The 24,706-nt window shown below is 39.7% G+C and overlaps 1 protein-coding gene across 2 annotated transcripts in view; it reads right to left on the reverse strand.

Moving 5' to 3' along the window:
- The window catches only part of LOC145948932 (tubulin monoglutamylase TTLL4), a 137,802-nt gene that overhangs the window by 7,811 nt on the left and 105,285 nt on the right, over window positions 1–24,706 (reverse strand). The window lies entirely within an intron of this gene.

The raw sequence follows: 24,706 nt of genomic DNA on the forward strand, positions 1-24,706 counted from the left end.
TGCCGTTTGACGCCTGCCGACCGGGAAAAGGGGAAGGGGGCCCTCCTTGCGAGCCGAGAGAGAGAGAGCGCGCGCGCGCGCGCGGGAGGGGACACCTCGCACACCGAGAGCACACCTGCATACTGCCCTGGAGAACGAGGGGCCAGAGGAAGAGGAAAGCACACGCCACGACGCGCGACCAGCACGAGGACGACTCGCGCGGCAGAGCGGCGCGAGGACGATCGCGCCGGAGGTAGAGATTATCGTGAATGAATCTACGAAGACAGTACGCCGCTTCGCGAAAGCTAGATTGAACCCCTTATTAGAGAAAAAAAAAATCTCTCCCAATATTTCGTATTATTTTGCTCTACGTCGTATTATTTACTGATCGTACATTTTTTTGTTGTTGAATAAATTATGCACATGCAGAGATGAAGCAAAATTTATACAATAAAAATATTCAATTCTCTTCAAAAATTAGACACATGCAGCTGAGAGATTGGTTTCTCGTGTATATAACTTGATTAAATTAAAATATAATAAAGTAGCTGATATGAGAGAATGCATTCCGTTTGACATTTCCAATCGACGTGCATAGGCAGCTAAATACTACCGTAGATTTGCGCATCCGCGCTCGAGGCACGACACTCGTTGATTTACCGAGTTACCACCGACGTGGTGCACGTGCACGCGCGTGTCGACAACACTCCCGGCATTTCGCCGGAGTGAATCACGTCTTGGCGAACGGTGTCGCGTTGATGCTGGACCAATTCGCATCTCTCTCTTCGCGTAGAAACAATGGAAATAAATATCACGAACGGTGTGATCCCCCGCCCTCTTTTATACTCTTATGTCATTGCGATTATTCAATAAGATATCTTCTGTTATCTTGCATTATACGAATTGCATTGTTGGAGACGTATAGAAATTTTTATTTATATATAAGATATATTATATATAAGACATATTTATTTATATATAAGAAATTTATAAATAAAAGAGTTTTTGGATTAATAATCTCTCCTATGTAGAAATTATACATATTAGAGAAAGATAACGGATTGAGTGGATGATTTTGATTATAAATAGATTTTAGGTACAAATACTTTTCGATTCTGCGATGTATGTGCGAGGAATGAAAATTCTACTCTTCATCCATATTCAATTACTGTTTCTGCGACGGAAAAAAACATTTCGATATATTCTCATCGTACATATATGTATATTTAGTTCCCAGAATAAATTCGAATATAATTAACCTACGATCTCTTCCTGCTTAAAACATTTGCATACATCGAGAGAATTTTGCATATTTCGTTTGAGATTAGTGCGACATTAGAGAGATCTCTTAAAGGGTTTCCGACAACCGGTTCCGGTGCAATCGAGTGGGTCCGGGAGCCGATGTTTTGAATTATAAACGTACAATCTTAATGATCCGCCTATTCTAGGACCGGACTTCGCTTGCGGAACTTAACGAGGTGTTCGGTCCTTTTCGGAAACCGATACCCCAAACAAGGCCTCGAGTGGGCCGGCCGAGTATTTACGAGCCTTCGGGTCTAAACGCAAAAGCAGCTAGTCGACTCACCAGGCACTTCGGATATTATTACGACGTGTCGCCTTCGTTAAAAAAAAAAAAACCGCTTCTTCGGACATACGACCGCCGCTTAATTACCGACCTTATCCGAGATTACAACAGCTACGGCAATTGATTTCGACAGGGGAATCCGGTCGAACGGACAATCTTTAGGAGGACAATCAAAAATATTCTTAATTGAGAAAGATTCGTCTGTGTAAGTAGGAATCCCCGTGAAGAAGATAAGCCTGTCTTTAGCAACGTTTTATCTACTCTAAAGTCTTCGTATAAGATAGCACAAGTCTAGAAATAATATTTTAGAATCATTCGTCGTGCAGTAAATACACAAAACTGCTCGAAATATTAATAACATAAATATAAATCAAGTGTTCTAATGAAAGAGAAGCAATGTAGGAGAATAATGAATATTATAATTCTGTTAAAATATCAAAAAAAAATTATCACTCTTTTTATGTCTTTTTTTTTTAAATGCTCAAATAATTACATCAGACCACCGCATATGTGTATGGGTATCATGTATTCATTATTAATTTTTTTACCGAGTGCAGTCCATATCGCGACTACGTATTTGTCCCTTCTACATGTATTTCTTGCTATATCTCTGCTGATTCATCAATATCAATTTATTCCCTCTACCCTTTTTTGAGATCATAGTTTCTGCGTGGCAAGTACGTTCTCGGACGAACGAAAATAAGGCAGCAGCGAACGCGCCGAGCCGGTAGAGAAGACCGGTAGGATAATTACATTGATTGGTCATGCAAGCCGGATGTGGCGGTACGCGCATGTACGTACGCCAGTTAAGCCCCGACGAAACGAGCCTTATCCGCGGTGCTACCGCCGGGACACCGGGTACATATTATTGCCCCACGTTAACAACTCGTTACGCCCGCTCCGGCGAATGAAATGTTGATATTCCCGCGGCGGTTGTACATACACCAGGCATGCGCTGGCAACATGTCCTTACGTGATTCCCGACGATGGAGTTCGTAATACGTTTCTGGGTACGATGGATTTTTTTTACATGCTTGCATCCCCCCCTTCCCCAACCAGCCCTCAACAAATCGCACACTTCCTCGTCGAGAGATCGAACAAGTCTTAACCCCGGGAGAAAGATTCCGCTTTAATCTTGCACGTCTTAACATTTATACGCGCAACCGTTAACTCGATATTTTGAGTGTACAAGTTCGTCGGGCATATTAATTAGATGTGAAATTTTTAAATTATAGGGTTCCTAAAATTGTTTTATAAAAATTCATAAAATTAATTTGTTAACGGATTTGAAACGGACATTTAGTGGATCCAATTTAATACATAATAATCGAAAAAGGCAGATATTAATTGACATTAATCAAATGCAAAATTTTGGAGCACTTTTCGAAAATGATGGAGAGTTATTATTATGATGTAAGAATAACGTCGATAAAATTTATTATTTATTATTTTTATTTTGTTAAATTAATTCGGCTATAAAAGCAGACACTTTGTAATGAGCAAAACTTACAATGTTTTTCGTAAATGTTAAGATTTATAATAAAATGTAGGATTTTATTTTTCGGAGTAATGTTATAATTTAACATTGTTCGAAATATTAAACCAACAATTTGACATAAAGAACAATAATAGCATTAATATAAGATGTAAGCAAATATATGTTGAGATAAAAGAACAGACAACAATATAAAATAAAACATATTTTATAAAACTGCAGTTGCGTCTGCGCGTGTTAAATAATCACGTTGCTAAGAGCACATTGCAATGCTCGTGCAAATAATACCAGCAGCTTTTATTCAAGCAGGAACACTGCTTGCCCCTTGGGCAAATATATAACGGACGGGGGGACGCGATAAATGCACAAGAAGAAATAATAATCGATATACGATATTCCACGTACACCTCTCATAAACAAACGTAGGAAAATGTTCTGGGAAATAATAATAATAATAAATGAGCCGGTAGGCTCACGTTTCGATATATCGCAGCGTATATATAATTTATTATCGCAATCTATATCAGAATAGAGTAAAACGTTAATTATCCTCCCCCTTGCTTTCGAACCGCGATGCAGCGCAAATAAACGATCGATATATTTTCCCCGAGCTAAAACAATAATTCCCCCGATCTCCCATCATTTCAACGAGCAACGGTAATATTTACCGAATCCGGAATCTCTTCAGGGATCCTCGATCACCTCGTGCTCCGCCCTGATGCGCCCAAAGCCTCCTCGCGCTCCTCCACGACGACCCCGTCTGTCGGCGCAGAAAAAGGTACGAAGGTCGTTGATGCTAATTCGTGGCGCGTCGGTGCACTTCCGGCGTCTCCTCTTCTCTCGCCCAGTCGTAAAGGCGGTCGTCGAGCCTATTCTCTCTCCCCATCCACCGCCCTATGTGTTCTCCCCCCGCTCACAGTTATCCACCGTTTCTCTCTCCGTTCCTTGCGTTTGCAAGGTCTCGCGTTCGTTCCTCTCTTTCTCCCTCGGCACAGAATGGGTAGCCTCCGAAATTCTTCCGGTTGTATACTCTTGGCTCGTGCTACGGAACGTGGGAATGTTCTCAGGCCTGTGGAAGCCGACCCCATCACGTGAAAACACGCGTTGCAACGGACCGCGTGTGGCGCGCCTAGTGATGGGATCGACGCGATCGCGAGCGAGAACGAATTTCGCACTTTATCCCTGGCGATTGAAGAATACGTTGTTTGAAAATTGCTTGAATTAAATATTTGTTCATACGTTTGAAGAGGATGGAAGCGCCGATTTATCGCACTAGGAAATTGATATATCCGTTCGATGTTTAATGACCTATCATTGCAAATTTATTACCTGCATATCATTTTGTGACTTGAATATATTTTTTTTTTATAAATGAAGTTATGTGTTCCTCACATTAAGAATTATTTATTACAATTTTTCTTCAAGAGAAAAAATAAACCCCTGTTCTTCATATAATTTTATATCTCTTTAATCTATCTGTGATTCTAATGCAGACACAATTTTTCCGCATTAAAATTATATTTTGACTATACACATATCTAATTTTTTTTCTATATAAATCGTCCTTGTCAGATTTCTGACAAAATATCTATTCTATCCCATCGCTAGTCCGGCGCATTGCGTGCAATACGCACGCACGGTGTGATACGATGCGTGCGCGCGCGAGCGTTCCTTCTTTCTCGCTATTGTATGTGCCGAGTCCTCCTTTGTAAGAAGAGGAGGCAACCAGTTGGTATTGTAATCTTAGCGCTGCCCCATCGCCGCGTTGTGCACATAATGCGGAGGCTATTGTACGCAGCACGGGCCACATTGTTGCCCGCATCTTGCAGGCACCCTACGACGCCGATGGCGTTGTCGAGGGACCCGTCTCTCTCTCTCTGCGTTGTGTTCTCTTCCTTTCCTTTCCTTCTTTTCAGCTACCTCGTTTCTTCTTTCTCGCGAGCTCGTGGCGAATTACGCCGGCAGTCCTTGGAGTAGGTCGCGAGAGACCGGTATATAAACGCGGTAATACGTTAATGCTCTTTTTATAATGTGACTGAACACGATCGCATCGACTTCGACACAGTCGGAGGTAAAAATAAAGAAATACTTATGTATATCACGCGATAATTTTATATAAAAATAATTATTATAATTACGTAATATTACATAGAAACTAATATTAACTTTTAATTCTTTAATTATTATTTTTTATAACTGAGTATCTTGTAGCACATAATAACGGTGCAGAAATCAATCTGTTTTATTATTTTTAATAATTATAATAATTATATGCATGTCTTTTTAATAAAAACAATTTATTATCTCGTGAAACAGCATGTCTAACAATAAGAAATAAATTAAAAGCGACAAGGATATTTTCGTTCACTAACTGCCATCGTCTCATTTCTTTCGCATCCACTTTACGAAGTGAAAATAACTTACATCAATTATTTCGTCGCTCTTTTCATTATTGTAATATAATTACGATATATATATACATATATACGTAAGATAATACTGATGTATATCTCCGATAAAGCTGATCATTTCCAGCAATGACATAAAGATAATGATAGCGAATTATTATTTTTTGTTGCCGATACACCGGATATTTTTTTTACTATATATATCTTGTCAGATTAAGATATTTAACGAAAGGGCTGCTAATAACATGTTTGATGTCAACCGCAGCCTTAATGTTATTAGTAGCGCTAGTAATAAAGTTATTAGTAATAAAAACATTCTTATTATGAGCAAACAAAGTGCAGTCTTGCTCGTATATTGCATTCCGTAATTTCAAAAAAGTATACAAATTGCATTTTTTCCTCCCTTTTCTTCCTCCTAAGTTTACTTTCTGCATTTGATGGTCTTGCTTTAATAAATTCCGCACTGCATTAAATGTTTAAGTCTGAACATCCAGAATTATTGTCGAAACCATTAAAGTTATCCGAGAATGTTTAAAAAAAAAAACCTTCCAACAAATAAAATAAATCGCAAATTGGATCGCGACAAATATTTTTCTAATTCCGCCGGCTGATCGTAAAATCGAAGTTATGCGTTTCGTTATATTCAGAGCATGATTTTATGGAATCTTGCGTATGCGCGTTAATTGCGAAGGAAGGGGAACTGCGTAATCTCGATATCTTATAATTACGAAGGCGTCCTCGCGCATTTGGTTTGCCTCGTCTCATTACTTTCGGCAAAGGTCGGCTAACATAAGTGACTTATTAAACGTTTAATTATACCGCGCCGACTTTACATGCTCGCACATTTAACATAAAATTAATAACGACGCTATTCACACGTTCAAAAGTCATATTTCAGCTCTTAACGTATGTTTCAGGCTTATCCAATTAGGATTGACGCGTGTCACGATTAACAAACCCTATCTACATCTCTCATCTCGCCGTCGTTTCCCCTTTTTTGGAGCCTCAGAGAATTTCACGCTTCCATCGCTGAAGAAAGAATAAAAACCGCCTTCGATTATTTCCACGCGCATAGCAGGCAATAACCTTGCCGTATCCTCGTTCGATTTGCCATTAATGTAACGATTATTCACGGTTTCCGTCAAAAGCTCGCCTCCGAGCTTTCACAGCTCCGTGTCCCGTGTGCGCGCTTCTTATTTCTCCTGCCTCTGCAAACGCGATATATAATTTCACCCGCACTTTACGAAGAGGCATAATCGCTGTTTATCTTCATTCTACCTTCCGTTGCTTCATCCTCTCACTCTCGGTTGCTTCGACGATCTCTTTCTTGTCTCACTCGTGCCACCCGTAAATAAAGCGTTTACGTCGCACGCTGCCTACATTATAGCCTAACGTCAAGTCGCCCGCGGCAACGTCACTTTTCCGTCTTTTTGCCGAACTTTTTCCTACATCTTCTTTATGCGCTCTTCAAGGAATCTCTTTCGTGGGAATTCTCTCAATGCAATTTAAATAATTATGCTGTAGACGCGCAATGAAATCAAAAAGTCGGCACAGACCACTAATTCCTATACTACTGTGTGTGTACGAACTTTAGAACTGTAATGTTTATCAGATAAAGCAAAATCGCATTTAAAACTTGAAGAGAAAGACAAGAGAAAGCGCGAACGAAGAACGAAATATTTATCGACTTATCTCTCTCATTGAAAGTTGCCGTCCAATTACGTGCACTTAAGAGAAGTTGCAAGAGAGTTGAAGCATGACGTTTCAAATTAAGTTGTCACAAACACGTTGTCATCTGCGTTGTTAAAAAAAAAGAAGGTGGTTCATGCGAAAATATCTAGCGCGTTGTGTGTAATTGGTCCGTTGTTACCATATAAGGTATAAATATTTTTAAATATATATATATAAACGCGCAAGAATTTCATAACGATTCCTCGAGCAAAAGGTAATTACTATGCAGCTGTTGATTCGTCACGGATCTCGACATGTGCTTCACCGCGTGAAGCATTGTCATGCTTCAAGTCATCTATGTGTCTTGTCGGCCACGCATTCTGCGAATCTATAATGTACGGACATGTACGTATGTACTTTCGTTGGTAATTAAGGCCGCGGAATCTATTTGCTTCTTCGCGCTGCATCCTCGCTCGCTCTTCTCTTAAACACGACTTACCGATGAACTAATGTAAGAGACTCAAGAATTACCTTTTGCGAGGCAGTAATAACTCCTATCTTTTTTTTTACATGCCACAATGTTGAAGCTACGTTCACGACATGCATGTTTTTTACGTGCCAGCTGCTGGAAATCTTTTTGCGGATGTACACCGATCCCCGGAGACGGCCGCGGGATTAAACGAGCCTTTAATTACTGGTATATTTTTTTTCTCAAAGTTTAATACGTGAATTATGACCTTTCACAAAGTCAAAGAGAGTTATCTCGTAATTTTAGTAACAGTTGTCGGAGAGATAGGCTCTGAACACTTTTCTCTCCATCTAGGATAACTATAGTTCTCCTTTCATTCTCGTTTCAATGTTTCAGCCGCTTTGAGCGAATGTCAATCAATGTCTTTCTGCGGTGCGAACGCAACTTTCAATGTGAGTCGATTGTTTGCCCCTGATATGAGTAATTAAGAAAACAAACGTCGCTACCTGTAGCCACCGAACGCAAACGGCATTTCGCTTGACTGACAATGAGTAACGCAATCTAAACACTTGTTCGGAATTCCAAAAACGTTTATCGTACGCATTGAAGTATTTGTTGCTCGCTTCGCGAAAGTACAATTCGTATGAATGAACAAGGAAGTTATCGCAACGAAACAATATCGAGCGACTTCCTCTATTTATTATCACATAGGGCGTCTGTGTTATGTGCAAGAGTGCCAGTAATAATGTCATAAAATTTATCAGGCGAAATTGCAAAAATAAGATGAAAAAAATTTTTTGAGATTATAATTTAAATAGCGCTAGAAAAAGAATTTGTAGCAGGCGTGTTTTTTTTTGCCATCCCAAAAAATATTAAATCAAAAATTATTATTAAAATTGATTGCAATAATTAATTATAATTATGAACTTTCCCTCGTAAATTGGACGTTTTAATTATAGCTTAAAGTTTCAAAATTAGTTTTAAATCAATCGCGCTTTCATTTATACGCGTTCTATCGCGCCGGGTGCGATCGAGCCAAGTCTCGACAATACTTACGTAAGGTGTAGCGAGATCACGTCGCATTCATCGCCGGCGTGCGAGCCCCGCGTATCGCACGCGCAGCAACACGGCGATTTACGAAGGCATGCTTACCGGTGGCGATTAATCGAGCTCGTGCGGATGGGACCGAATGCCTGCGCACGTCCGGACTTACGTAAGGCTTTATACCGCTCAATCTGGCCGAGCGAGGTGAAAGTCACCGAGGATGGTGCCGCGAGAGGAAATGAGTTTAACGACTTCGAAATCGGCCGCGTCGCCAATCAGATCGGGATCGAACGCTGCCGCATGCAAAACGCCAGGTTTCTGTAATTTACGTCTAATACCGGCTGACACTGATGAGAGACGCCGTATTCTCGTATCGAAAGCATGGGAACGACTGTTCTTCGCGATGTTACGCGTGATATACCATCACGTTCGACGTATCGGGTTTTTTTTAAAGATTTTAGTTTGATTTTTACGAGATATACGAATCACTATAATCGATCGGCATTAATAATGCATAAGATCTGGAGATATCTAAAATGATCGAGATAAAGAATAAAGCAGAATTTTTCATATAAAATTCTATTTATATTTAAAATGTTTAATTTATAAAATGGTATCATTTTTTATACGCGAAATATATAACAGTATGCGTAATATAAATTTAAGAAATAAATTATATATCAAAATAATTTAAAATAATTTATAAATAATTTTAAAATAATTTTAAAAAATCTTTTAAATATAAAATTTGTAAAGTAATATTCCGAATTCTTTTTTAAAGGGGAATATATTACAATGATTTTATTAATGATCTCATCAGTGAGGCTCGCGAGGAACGCTTCGATTTTTATTTGATCTTTATATGTTCGAATCCGATCTCTCCTTCCCACATCAATCTCTCTTGTGTTCTTTTCGTATACGATTAACCCTCACAAAGGAGCCGCTCGATATATCGTGAGACAACTTAATCCATACGCAGCGCACATAATCAGCCATTAAGTCAAACGGATCTCTTTTCTCTCGAGACGTTAAGTGACGCCGAGATCCGACACCGATACCGTTTGTTACATTTTACATTGCATCATCCGTCTGGCTACAGAAGACAGAAAGTACCGTAAATAATCGAGCACAAAACAATTTCAAACGATTAAGCTTGTATAACCAAAAAACAATGTATTAATTTTCATTAAACGATAAACTTCTATAGCTATATATTTGCGCTATGATCTCGCGTAAATATCGACGGATATCGACCGAAGTCGTTCATTTATCCACATTGAATCATATATTTACTCGTAATTGTACTCGGTTATTAAAAACAAATATTCTTCGAAATCTTTTAAATTAATAACATTTTTTCATAAGCAAGTTATGTTAAAGTAGCAAACCGGTTTCGAAAGATTTATCAATATTAAATGCTTTGAATATGAGGGCAAATTCTGCAACGTTTTAATGGCAAATTAAATAAGGCAGAAATTAAGCAGCGCGTCTCACGAAAGAAAGCAAATTGATCGTTTATATTTAACGACGTTTGTCCGAGTTTTGTAAAGAAACGATCGAACTGAAAAACGAGGCTGGCAATTCCAAACTGGCGAAACTTCTGAATTCGAAAACGTTTACGCGATTATTGGAAACCTACTATTTTGTTGTCGATCGTTAAATGCGGTCGAATCGTTTCTCGGAAATTAGGACTTCTATCTACATGCTGCGTGATTATTGCGAAGAATCCGCTAATCAAATTCGTTCGGTTGCGTTGCCAGAAACTCAAAGTAGACGATTTCGAACAACCACTACGCAATCATCGCTCTTGACTCATTAAAATTCACTCGTCTAACTATCAGAGACTAGAATAAAATTGATCGATCATTTAAGATAAACTGCAACTTCTTTAACGAGCAAGAGATATAGCTAGACGAATGCTAGAGATAGCTTCAAAGGGAGATTAGCAATTTGAAAAATTTGACATTAAAGATCTTTATCTTTTCTGAGAAATTTTTACTTATGTTTAGTTTTTTTTATTTTATTTTTAAGCTATTACTAACAGAGCTCTTTCGTCTTATTGGAATTTTTTTGATTCAAAGAAGTAGCATACTAAAGATGCACAAAACATTTACAATAGACGCTAAGCGAGGAGAGAACAGCAAAGTAGGCTAATCCACGCTTAAAAGCGGACACTCATCATCTTTATTCGCTCCACAGGTGTGATCGTCGACGATCCATCGAAGGAAGGATTAATTATTCGCGCTCGTGATTGTAAGAACGTGACAGTTTGATTCCAGGTCCATCGATGGAAATTATATAGTTACGCGCTTCCTGTTGCCTCGAGAATTTAATTACCGGGGAAGGGAACGACAGAGGGAAGAGGAGAGACAGCGAGGGGAGGTCGAGAGAGAACGAGATCGAAAACGGCGAAAACACACGCGAACTCGATAAATATCAAAGTGACCGCGTGACCCGTTTAGCGGGACTCAATTATGAGGCGCGTCAGGTGAGGATCCGCGCCAGCTGCTCGCTTGTTAACGATAGTCCCCGCGCGCGATGCAAACGCACGATATGTGACTCACGTGTTCGGCCTCGCCCCGGCCACGAGGAATAATGTACTGTTACCGGTGGCTTGACTCTCTCGAAAAAGTGCCGAGGTCGCGCGGAGTGCCGCAATTTTTCGCGGTTGGCATTTTTCTCATCGCCCGTACCGTTAGTCCCTCGGTATAATCGTGTGTCCCCGTGTGTGGATCCGGTTCCTCTCTACGAAAACACCTGCTTCGGGTATTCCGAATCAGTCTCCGATACCCGACCGGGAGGTCAGTCGAGCAACGGTGCCAGCGGACACCCGTAACTTCTACTTTTAATCGCGCGTACTCAAGTTTTCAGCGTCGCGAAAATCGACGTCGTTCGACGACGAAACGCGCATGTCGGGAGATAGTCGAGACCGCAATAGGAACGGTGCACCGCAGGAACGTGTCGGTCGTAATGCAATTTGGGGTTGTCATAGCCTTAATGGCGCAAAGACTTCGTTAAAATGCGCGCTCTAAAGAGAGATATAAAATAAATAGTTGCATTTATATATACAAGTTTCAAAATGTAAATACATAATTTATTTTAGTACTAGGATGTTTAAAATATTCTCGATCAAGTATTAATATACAAGATAATTTATATATATAGCCTGATAACTATAAATAAAATTAAATAAAAAAAATTATTGAAGAGAAAATGTTACTTCCGTACATTGGTACAACAAAACACTAGAAACTAATGAGCTCATAGTTTCTCAGTATGTTCTTGATAAGTATCTTCTTTTTTTCCCACTTATTTGTACAAAAGTAATTTTTCTTTTCAAGCGAGTAGAAAATAGACTATGGAGACACGAACTCTGTTTTTCTGTTTTTTTTTTTCAGAAATAATCACGAAATTATTTTTCAGCGATTATTATCGAGATTTAAATAAAGGGAAGAAGTCGACGTGATGTCTAGATTTGAAATAATTTCAGGAACAGACATTTTTCGGCCTTTTCTTTAACGAAGAAAGATGATGCCGCGCGCCGGTAAGAGGGATCGCCGCAAACAAACGCATCACCTTACAACGTGAAAATGTGGAACACACCTGCGATGTGGAATCACCGCGGGCACTACGTTAATTGGTGGTGCTCGTTAATTAGTCCGCTCATCGTTTGCGCGTTGACGAGGGACCCCGTCGACGGTGTCTGGAAAAATAAGGCGCGTCCGACCCCTATATAGAAGTTAATTTTACTCGGCCACTTGAGAATGGCAGCTTGCGCGGCGATAGAGAGTCATCTGGAGCCTCTTCGATTTCTTAATGAGAGCCCGAGCAAGGTCCTCTAACTTTATTAAGTGCCTCCCGCTTTCTACGTAATTTGTTACTTGCGCTTACAATCTGCGGAATTCAAAGACCGCGATACGCTTTCAGCTCCAATGTGATTCCACATGTTATTCGATGATTTACGTGAAAAAAAAATTTCTTAAGAGAAATTCTGAATTTAATATATTGATTGAGTATTCTTGAAGCGCGACATTTATTATTTTAAAACAAATAATAAATTTATAATTACTTCACTATGTATGCGATCGGAGAAACGCGCACAAAAAATACCGAATAAATCCGGGATAAATAGAATTCACGATTCTCCATTATCCTTTTAACCCCTCTGCCCTCTATCTTTCTCGTTAAAATAAGTCTGCATCCTCGCCCTCGCATCAACATTTAAAAATCCAATCTCACCCTCGCTTTTCAGATTGGAAAACTAACTACCGCGCGTTCCTGGCTTAACCTCGGCTCGTTTAACACCCTTTTCGGCCGGCCGTAAGGGCTGAGTGGGCAGCTCCTTTTTTCTGGATCGAAATTAGGGTCGAAAATCATAGCGTCCGTTCATTCGTCCCCCCGATTCACGGGGTTGCCCTCGCCCTCGTTCTGACGCACAGGTGGTGCCTCACCTTCGTGGGAACGTGGCGAACGGAGTCTTCCCGTGTTACAAGGGGCCCGTTTCGCAGACTCCCCCGATCATAGTGGGCCCAAAAACCCCGCAAGTGTGTCGCAGCCACTCAGGACTGGCGCGCAATTTTTTCGCACCCCAAAATTCGATAATATGATCGCGAAATCTCTCAAAGTCAAGAATTGTTAAATACTTAGCAATATTTTTTTTATATAGATAGATAATTTCTGCGAGATTTATTTCAAATGTGAAATAAGCAATAGTAAGTAATAATAACTCGAATAATATATTCCGTGTAAATGTTGTAAATCTGCGTAAAAAAATTATCAGGTATAAATGATGTATGCGCACGATTCAAATAATTATTGATTTTACGTGTATTATTTTGACGTGTATTATATGTGTATCAAGCAAAATAAAAATTCCATTGGTACCCGTCGACTTTTTACATGGAGCCAACACTGCAGCAACCCCAAATCGGACGATTCCGATGGGCGTCGGGGTAAATAGGTGGGCCGTAGGCTTCGTTTACCTCCAGTCGAAGCTATTCTCTGTCCCCCTACCTCCGACACGCATGCACGCACAATGCATATGCGGCACGAAAAGCATATCATGAAAGTGTGCTGCTCGTGTGCAGCTCGTGTGCTGGCCTTGCGTCGGCATTCTGTCGCCTGCGTTGCTCGCGAGGTTTGCCTCGATCAATCGTCAGTGAAAAAAGAAAAAAAAAAAAAAGGGCCAGCTCACGTCAGGCCCGTCGAGCCCTCTTCTCTTCCTCCGTTAGCAACGCGCGGCTCTCTCGACATTATAGATCGTCGTATCGCTTCTTGTTATACGCGGCTCGACGACGTTTTTTAATTAAAGCGAACGGTCCGCCGAGCCATGCGAGTCGAGATAGCGTAATAATCCGGCCGCTCGTAATAGTCGACCCATTATTTCGTGCGCGGCCTTCGCGTACGCGCGGAATCGCGTACGCACGTTCCAATTTCCTCTCTCGCCGTTCATGCGAGGATAAATAGGACGCCCACAGGCTTGGCCGCAATTTGCATGCTAATTATTACGCCTCTTATTATTACAAGCTATCTATCTATCGATGTTTCTAACTCGGAGATCGAACGCTCGCTCCTAACAAACTGACAGACCTTGCTCGATCATGCTCGATTCAATTACGCGCGGCTCGAGCAATATAATTATTATTGTCTCTAATTATAATCAATAATATAAATAACTCATTCGACCATGAAAAAGGTGCTAATACTCGATCTACGTTTAATTAGCTTGTTTTACATGAACGAATATCGCGTGTGCATGAGTTTCAGATAGATCCTTAGAAAGTTTATTTATATTGGCGATTTAATTTCTGCCGAGTGGTGCCGATAATAAAATGCGAGCATCCGTTTTCGCACACTTTCGAAAAATGTTTCGCGGACTGCAAGCGCGGCAATGTACGCATCTAATTGGCAGGATATTCGAAGTAAATTGGCATTTATCATTGCAATAGCGCGATGAACAAGCGGATATAGTCCACTTTATTCGTTTGTAACTTCGTACTTTCGACATTACCTTGCGTCTCGTAATAAAGTGCGCAATTAGCGTCGCTCTTTTTAATGCTCAATGCTATCGTCTATATCAATATATAATTTTGATCTGTTTAGATGATTCTTAATCCACGATCACATCAAAGACAATATTCAAATTAAGAATAATTACATATACATATTAGGAATAAATCTTATAAAGATTTATGTCAAATTTCTTCAAAATATTTATATATATTAGAGAGAAATAAAGATAAGATACAGTGATATATAAATAAATCATAAAGTCATAGATTTTTCTCTACGCACGAAACTGTAATCGTGACATATTTAACCTTGTATAAAATTGATGAAATATTTCCATCGGTTTAACGCCACTAATACGCTACTAATCTCGTGACTTGTGATTTTTCAGAAAGAAAAGAAAGCGAGATCGCGCGACGAGAAAGACACGTTTACGGTGCTTCGATCTCGGATTATGCCTTATATACCGGTTTTATATCTGCGTTCGAAAATAGAACAGACGATTAGCGCGCGCTTGTCTCGCACGTATTTCTCCCCCCCGTGGCTTATCAAAACGGCCTCTCCATTAAACGGTGGACGCTCGGCTGGCGATATTCACCGTCGTTTGTATGCGAATAGTCGAGGGGCCGCATCGCCGTTATTGCTACCGCCGAAACTAACGAGCGGAGATACATACGTATCTCCACACAATTTTCGTCCGTTGGCTCTTAATCCCGTCTCTTCCTCGCGTCATGCGACGACTCGTTTAGATAAATGCATCTCTCGCGGATACGAAATTGCAGCTTACGCGACGCGACGAGATTCATTTGTAAAAAATTTCGCGCGCGTGTGCAGCTCCCACATTTAGATATCTAAAACAACGTCAGCTCCTGCAAGTTTCTCTCGGTTTCAAGTTTTGACCGATTTCCGATAGATGCACGTAAATTTTTTAGCGGATTTAAACGGATAGATAAATCGTTGAAAGAATTCTCTGTTGATGTCATAAACAAAAATCACATAAAATTATCGTAAAAATGATTAATAATTTGATAATGCATTATTACGTATCATGAATGACATCATTATTATTTTTCTATTTAATCAACTATTTTATATTTAATTTTCCGAGTGTAATACATAATGTAAAGATCCTTGGTCAGCGTTTTAACGATTCAATGCACTCAGGATCATGAGCGGCACTCTCTAGTAACTTTATCAAAGCGAGTCTTTCAGATGAAAGAGACGTCGCCGCGGCAAAAATTCTACGGCTAATCCGCTCACGGCATCGGTGACGTTGGCATTAAACTCGCAGATTTTCAAACCCGTTTCTCACATTCCTTTTCGACGCAACCATCGTCCAAAGGATTAAGCATCCTGATCAAAAGGATCCGAAACTTACGCGTACGCGCACGCATCGACAGAGATCCGGTTAGTCACGCATGTGGCGAGACGCTCTTCTTTCGTAAAGGCAAATTGACGGCACACTTACTTCGTTCCGACATCAGAAAAAAGATTTAGAGACGGCGATTATCTCTATACGTGATATAGTGGGATATAAGTCTAATGATTTATGCGAATATAAGAGAAACAATCTTCTACGTTGAAGTCATGGCAGAAGGATTAAAGCAGAGAAATTTCATTCAAATCTGTATAATTGAATCATGCGCGTTGCATATTGTGTAAATTGAATTTCTCTGCTTTAATCCTCTTGCCGCGATTTCAAACCCTTCAACATAAAAGAAAGCTTGTTTCTCTCTCATGTGCACACATATATCCGTATAAATTATTGCAAAGTAAATTTTGCGCGATTTGTCAAATGCAAATTCTTAATCATTCATCCACAACATTCTCTCCATTATTTATGATATATTTTCAAGATATCGCCCCCCGAATTTTTGTTCGAAAAGCAATTAAAAAGTTTTTAAATGACGGATTCGTATAATAGAATTCCACGCGTACGTACACGTGTCGAGCATCCTGTTCCGTCACGCATCCTGTACGCGGTACTAGTGGCTTTCCTTTGTCAGAGGCAAATCGCCAATGCAAGCCGCGACACGTCCTCCAACGGCCTCCAGAGAACAACACATGCCTTCACACCGTGAGTTCCCATAATGCCTTGCCCACAAGCGACAAGCTCGTACCTTTCTTTCTCTCGTACATGTAGCCGCAACTCGGGAATTCGTTCCTTCGATCGCGTCCTGCATTCGCGTCACCTCGGCACGAGGTAAACGTGCCGCGCGTGTTAAGTCGCCGCTGTAAGAGCCTGTCCGCGGTCGACGTTATCGCGAATTTGCGGCGACCCGTGTGGGTCTTCTCCGAGTGGAGCGGTTTTTTTTCTTTTTAACCCTTTCACGACAACGAAACACATCGTGTGTCCGGTTGAATGAAGGAGAAGGTGCGCGGACATTGCATCGCTGATGTACAATGTACAAGGGAACGAGTTCTTTTGTATCGTTCTTTTACACCCGTGCCTCGATTATGATCTGTTTTTTTCACGCTGACGCGTGAAAAGATCGCACGAAGAAGAGAAAAGTAAAAAAGTATTCCAAAATGATACGTTCTTACGCCAGCCTTTAAATTTTACATGCATGACGATCAAAGGCAAGAGCGACCACAATTTAATTTCTTATACGGTCTTAAAAAGAGAGTTTATTCGTAATTTTTCTCTCGAAGAGAGACTTTAATTCCTCAGAAGGAATTATTATTTATATATATATCATCGTAAAAAAATACAATGTAAAGGATTTCTAAAAGATACTTCTATTTCGCAATTTGTCTTGGAGATCGTTTATTTTGAGCAAATGATCATCAACCGGCAGAGAGGAGCAATGACGTGGAACTGTTCGAGAGTGAACTCGCGTTTCTCAGCTAATCCCGTAGAACCAACAAACGCCTTCTTCTCGCAAGTTTCTTGTCGAGAGACGGAAAACGCGTTTATGCACGGTAGACGATGGATTCCCACAGCACAAGATGTCCCTGTTTGGCTTTTCCATCGATACGATATAGAAGAAAAAAACCACGCGGTTACGTTAGGTTAATCGCTCGTCGGCTCCCAAGCACGCCCACGAAGGCCCTTCTTTGCGACCGATCGTCTCCTTTATTTCGTTGTCATTTTTTTGGGAAACTTTTCGATGACGGGACACCGACCGAAGAAGACGGCAGCCAATCATCGGCATTTCTTCTGATCCCTTTTCGCTTCGGCGAAGCGTGAACATCGCGAGCCGCTTTGATTCGGTACACCTCTAAGACTGATGAACGTGCACGTCATTTTAATAGGAAATCGCGGCAATTATACGGGCTAAACAGCGTGACATGTTAGCTCAACCCTTCGTTCGGGAATTAATGAGTAATATTTATATTATTATGTTTTCGCTTCGTCACGATAACTGTATTTTTATACGTAAAGTTTTGTGACTGATGTAGGAAGACGTGTTAATAAAGAAATTTTTTCAGGCTAAAGATTATAATGGATATGCAGTAACGGCGTTTCATAAAATGGCAGAGTTCTTGTTCATTCTCGAGTGTGATGTTATTCACGGAAAAAAAATTGAGGTTTCACGCGTGCAATAATAAAACCGGAAGAGTTTAAATTTCCGACGCGTGTACATGGAGACACAATCAACGGCGTCTTTTCTGCGAAATTAAACTGTGAAATAGCGGGAAGTTTGCATTTCTTGTCAAAGTGCGCAGATTAAAATATACATATTTCCTTGATAAAAAATCACGCAAATTCGTTCCAGTTTTCTTTTACGAGAATTATTATTTTGATACAAAACATTGGTTCCGAGGTCTCGGCAAGTGCTTTAATGATCGCTGAGTTTTTATCGATGAATCGCAATCATGTATGTAGATCGTGAATGCAACGTGCGTACATACACACTTGGCATTCTCGATACGAGTTAGACATTTGAAATTCATGAACAATTTTAGGCCAGAAAGGAACTCGCACAAGTGGGTATCGACTCGCTGTTTTTTTGGACTGTTTATCGACCTCAATCCTCTTTTTATGTAACATTCCCTTCATGAAGAAAGTTCGACAAAATATCGCATTCTCTTAATGTAGAATTTTCCTATATAATCTGTATTTTTTAAATAAAGAATTTTTATTCTTAAAGTAATAGTTTTCAGTCTTAGAATAAAAATAGAAAAAAAATTGTTATTCAGTACTATCCTTAATTCACGAACATTGCTATAAAAAAATAAACATTGGACATGTTTAATAAGATTTTATAAGAATAAAAAATGAGATATAAAGAATATAAGATATAAAAAAACACTATCAGAGAACCAAAGAAAATACGTTTGTGATTAGATTGCAAAAATATAAAATACACAGCGCGAAGAAGTTAAAGTCAGCGTGAGAATAGCATGTTTAAAATGTGATGCAGAAGGTCGTTGGAGGCCATGATTTTCGAGATGACTGACCGTCACGATCAAACGATGCGCTGGTATACGCCATATCGACTGTATACGAGATGCCAATCACGTAGCACCACGAGTAGAAATTTCTATCAGCTGGACTTCCTCGTCGCGAGACCTAACCGAGGCGTGGGACCGATTGAAAAGTCGAACTGCACAATGCTATGACGATGGCTCCGACAATAACGATGTACTCGACGTGTCAAGAACATATCTTCTCCGAACATGGAGAACATTATAATAATTGCATATAATGTGCGTGCGCTGACGTATCGCGTCGTAATTAAAAGCGATTCCGCGCAAACATAAAACTTGCATCAGTCGATCGGTATCGTAATCATCTTCTTTAAAGAGAGCATGCAAAAACAGAAAATATCTTTCCTGCCTTCTTATTTGGTATTGGCATTCGCCAATTTGTAAGTTTTAATTAATAGCATTAATAAAGATCGCCGGCCATGAGAATAATGATTGAAAGTAAAATGCGAACAACCATTGAATTGGTGCTAATTAGCGTAAAACATTTAATCGGCAAACTTTTATTTGCGAAAAAGCTCCCGAATATTGCATCCGATCGTCGCTCAAATGAGTGTATGCTTGTAAGATAGAAAATACGAGAGGTAGCAGAGAATAACACTTGTTGTAATTATATTATAGTGTTATTATAGTGTTACGCATTAACTAACAAGGGACATGTCACAACTGTCCGGAACCGATTTGATTCTTCTTCAAATATGTTGTTAAATACACAAATCTAAAAGACACGTATTTTTTTATATGTGCGGATATTGAGTTTTAAGGGGTGAAACACCCCTTTAAAGAAAAACGGTATTTTTCTTTAGGATCGAATATCTGGTAAACTATAAGAGGTAGAAAAAAAAGACGTACAACAAATTTTAATGGCTTGAAGAGTACTTTAAAGTTATATGAACAAAATTTTTTTATTTTTATTTTTTTTTAAATACCCTCATCACTTAATTTTTGAACTTATTTGAAGAAGAATCAAATCGGTTCCGGACAGTTGTGACATGTCCCTTGTAAGTTACTCTCAAGAATAAATCAGCGATCGATTTTGTTTTTATAAAGCGTTATTGCAAATCAAAGGTAATCATTAAGCTATTTCTGTTCACATTGCATAAATGATCATATACATATATATTATCGTAATTATATAAGTATTGATTGTTAATGATCAAGCCTGGATGTGATTCGTAGAACCTCCGATAAATTTTTTATCCCTAGATAATGGATATTGATGATTATTACCATGGCAAAAATAACATGCACATTGATCATTAATTGATATATCATAAACATTGTATTGTATCAAGTTTTGCTACGCGTTTCAAGAAATTCATATGGATATAATAAAACGATTGTTGATTTTAGAGACGGTACATCGAAAAAGAGAAATAATTTTATAAGTAATCAGTATCACACAGAGAAGAGATTAAGCAGGTGTATCGTGCACATATGTATGCACGCATACAAAAGTGTATCATTCGCTAAAAGACTCAGTGATTTTTTAATGATCGAGAACGATCGTTCGATCGAAACGTGATGATCGAGGTAAAACCTTGACGCTTCCGTCACGAGTACTTCGAATTCGCTTCGGCATTTTTTTTCGAAAGGCGATAAGAAAAGTACATAATTATTTTAAAAAACTGATGGAATACATAATACTATTTAACCTTGCAATACTTGATATTTTAATTTTCGCGTTTAAATAATTATAATTGAATTGATCAATTAATTAGGCGCGCGTATTAGGGAAAGCAGGACACTTATGTACATATATTAATAATTTTATAATAAATGTACATAATTTATTTATGATATTGAAATCAGATGTAAAGTAGTTTGATAAATCCAATCTGCCTGATTGCCTATGTATAATTGTCATATTGTCCATCTTTTGAATATATCAGAGTTACAAAGTAGTTCAGCGTTTGACAATTCGGTCGAAATAAAATCAAAACACGCAACAACAACACGAGAAAGCGGCGTGACCGCGAGAAATCGCCGGAAACGACCAATGTTTTCCTGAAATCCTAACGGAGCTCGGTGAATCAGGTCAAAGGTCGGCACTCGTAAGAACATCGTCGTCGTCGTCGTCGCTAAACGAGCGGGTCGTCCCTCGCGAGTATGACGCCTGTACGTGGCAGCGTACGCCGTGCGTGCACACGCATTTCGTCTCGATAGACTAGGAGATGAGGTGACGGCGGGGTGCGCCGTGACGTCACGTCCGGCGCGAGGGCACCGAGTGTGGGAACGGGCGGCAGGTGCGTCCGAGAGTCAGCCAGAGAGTGGCACAGGGAAAGAGGGGTACAGGAGGATCTCTCGAGAGAGGAGAATCCCAGAAGCGGGGGAGGGAGAGAGCTGATGGAGGAAAGAGGGTAGGTAAGGAGCGAGCGGCAGGAGGTGGACCGAGGGTGGGATGAGGTGAACTCTCTTCACATCTCCTCTTCGTCCTTCTCGTCATCTCCGCTACCTCCTCCCTGTCCCCCACGCGAGGCCTCTCAAAAGGAAAGGAGGGAGGACAAAAAAGTAGAACCCGCACCGCATGCCGCCACACTCTGCGCGCACGCCACGCACACGACGAGCGTGTGTGAGTCGCGTGTTACACGGGCTCGTGCTGTGTGCGTGCGTGTATGGGCATGGTGTTATAGTGTGTCACAGCGTAATGGCATAAGAGAGCGATGCACAGATCTCGTGTGTAACTAGGTGGAGTACGACTATTATTATTATTATTTTTTTTTTTTTTTAGGCGCGACTATAAACGGGGACAATTGTTTCGCGTGTATCTGGATCGGCAGGTGTTGCTCGTTACTTTTTTAACAATGCCGGAATGTTATCGCGTCATTGAGGCGTGTGTTTGCTGCCTCAATTATTCCCGGATTTCAGATTTTCACGGAGAGATCGTTAATCATTAAAATTATTATATAAACAATTATTTATCGATGAGCATACATATTGAGTTAAATAATAATTTTATCGTGAAATAAAATTAAATTTGTATCTTCTTAATTTTTTCAGTCGCTATGATGCGTGAACACTATCCATGCGTTTTTATATATGTTATGAATATGTATAAGTAATGTACATATTGACACACGCGCTATCTCATGATAAACTGCATCACGCAGGATGTCACGATCTTCGGATTCCTTAGACTTCCTGTATAAGATAGACACATGCAATCGCGTGTATATAATATATGTTTTCTTTCAATTTTTCAAACTAGAAACATTTTTAAAAATGACGCATCCACCAACAGTGTCACCTAATTTCACGACAAAGATAGCAAATTGTAAAAAATTGAAAGAAAATAATCTCTATATAATAAAAAATAATAGTCTATAATTAACTTTTGATAATCGAAAGTCATTCTTCTCATGTGAAAAATATAACAGAAAAAAAGTTTGCGTGGAAATATGCAATATAAAATCTAGATAATTCTTTTAGTATAAAATATTTTTATAATTTTGTAGAGGGGCAGAGAGATCTATATAATTTTATGTCAACATGAAAAAAATTGAGCACCCATATACGTGAAAGTTTCGGGCGCCTTGAAAGCTATATAAACATTGTGTGAAAGAGAGATAAAGCGTATTTAATATTTCTTAATTTTCTTATAATCGCCGTTTAATTTATCTCCAATAAGAAAATACGAAAGAAGGAAGAAACACGCGCGGACACAAACTTGAAGGCGGTAATTGAAGCGGAAACCATTTCGCTTTCGTAGAAACCCGCGAAGCGAGTCGCGTGTTCGCGATTTGTGGTACCGAGTCGAAGGTTGTCGGCGACAATTACGGCCGCAATTTTCCCCGACGGGTTCTCGGAAGTCATCGCAGACTCGGCAGCTCTGATATTTCTTGAATGGACCTCAGAGGCCGCGGAATATCGCGCGGCGTTACATGAAAAACGCTGCGTTATAATATACCGCAGTCGCTCGTTCGCTCGCACGCACGCCTAATGATTTATGCGTAAATTATACGCAACGAGTGATTTATTACGCGTCCTTCTCGCATGTAAAAGTACTCACGGCGGCAGCTGCGCGCCGCTGGAAACAGCGTGATTCCGCGTAAATCTTCGTCCACGCGATCATGAAAATGAAAATGCCGCGACGATGTTTTACACGGAAGATACGGTCGATTCAATCGGTCGCTTTTCCGCTACTTATTGCTTCTTTGAAATTTATTCATAGGCTGTAATTGCGCGTTTGCTCGAGAAAAAAATTGTGAGATAATGAGATATAGCGTTACCGAGCACCGCGTTTACAGGAATCCGTCACTTCCTTGTATACACAATTTGCTCTCTTGCGTGGACACACGCGGTTAATTAAACGAATCGCACAAACACTCGTGTCTTCTCGAAAGAGAGCGCGGGCTTGTTTTGACAGATAATAAGACGCTTGTGCCATGAATTAATGAATCATCGCCAAAATGGGTCGAGAATGTACTCGAGCTCTATATACGTACGAGGAAAGCGGTCTCAAATATGAACAGCGCAAAAGTAGTATTGTGACAAGTGCGTCTGATATTGCTCCCTTATCGCAGACGGCGATATAACCTAAATCAAAAAGTTACAGACAAAAACCTTCGATATAACACTCTGCGCGACACCGATTGCTGTAACACACATTGTGCAAACAACCTTACAGCGTCGACAGTAGCGCAACTCGCGGTGAAGATAAACGCGCTAATGAGACTGGAATAACGAGCTTTTGTTCGCGAACAAATATGAAAATATTAATGTTTCGGTAATTTCGAGCCACGCGCGTATAATAGAAATATAATTCAACTTCTTCATTCATATACAGGAAATTTTACAAGTAAGCAATTGGAAAAATATTAAAATTTTTCTCTGAATTTCATTCTTTTATGCACAAATAATTTTTAATGTTAATATCGTATTAATCTAATAAAAAATTGCAAAATTAATCAATAAAGTACAGCTTATTTTTTCTTATTTATTACGTTTTTTAAAACTTGGAACTTTAAGTATGTAAGAGTTAAAACTAAAAGAGTATGTGTTTAATTTGCAATTATACGATGCCATTAAGTACAACTAAGCTGTAGATGTATCGATAATAAAGTGTAATTTTTTAAAATTAATATTAATTTTTTAAATCTCATAAATCTGGAAACAATGTACGCGATTTCCCGTGTAAAAATGCGCCGTTTGTGTGCAAAGTCTTTCGCGCGGGAACCCGTTGCTCTCTCTCATGAAGCTTTTAGAGTAGCAGCGGCTCGCGCCGCAACAATGCATCTCAACGAGCCGTTGAATCATGGCGTTCCATCTAATTATGTTCGGCAAGAAGCCGCGCGAGTCACAAGGGCGTGTGCGGATGTGCGTGATTCGGTGTAATCGCAGCGCGGATCGATACCAGAGGCTCGCCCTCGGTGCAAAAAGTAACACCAGGAATAAGCATCCGGATTAAATTATATAAAATCGCGCAATATTTATAGACGCGTGGACGCATCTCGATGCAATCCGACGTCGTCGTACTTCTTAGGCTCTTCTTATACCGAAGAGCCGTTAGAAAATCTTCAAAAAAATTTCCGCTCATTAAAATCTTGAAAAATATTAATAATAAATATTAATGAAAAATAATAATTGAAAATATTAATTGAAAAATAATATTCTTT

The sequence above is a fragment of the Prenolepis imparis genome, unplaced genomic scaffold (genome assembly GCF_030444845.1).
Source record: "Prenolepis imparis isolate NDT839.2.m4 unplaced genomic scaffold, iyPreImpa1.0 SCAF_2, whole genome shotgun sequence".
In the NCBI taxonomy this organism is placed as follows: Eukaryota; Metazoa; Arthropoda; class Insecta; order Hymenoptera; family Formicidae; genus Prenolepis; species Prenolepis imparis.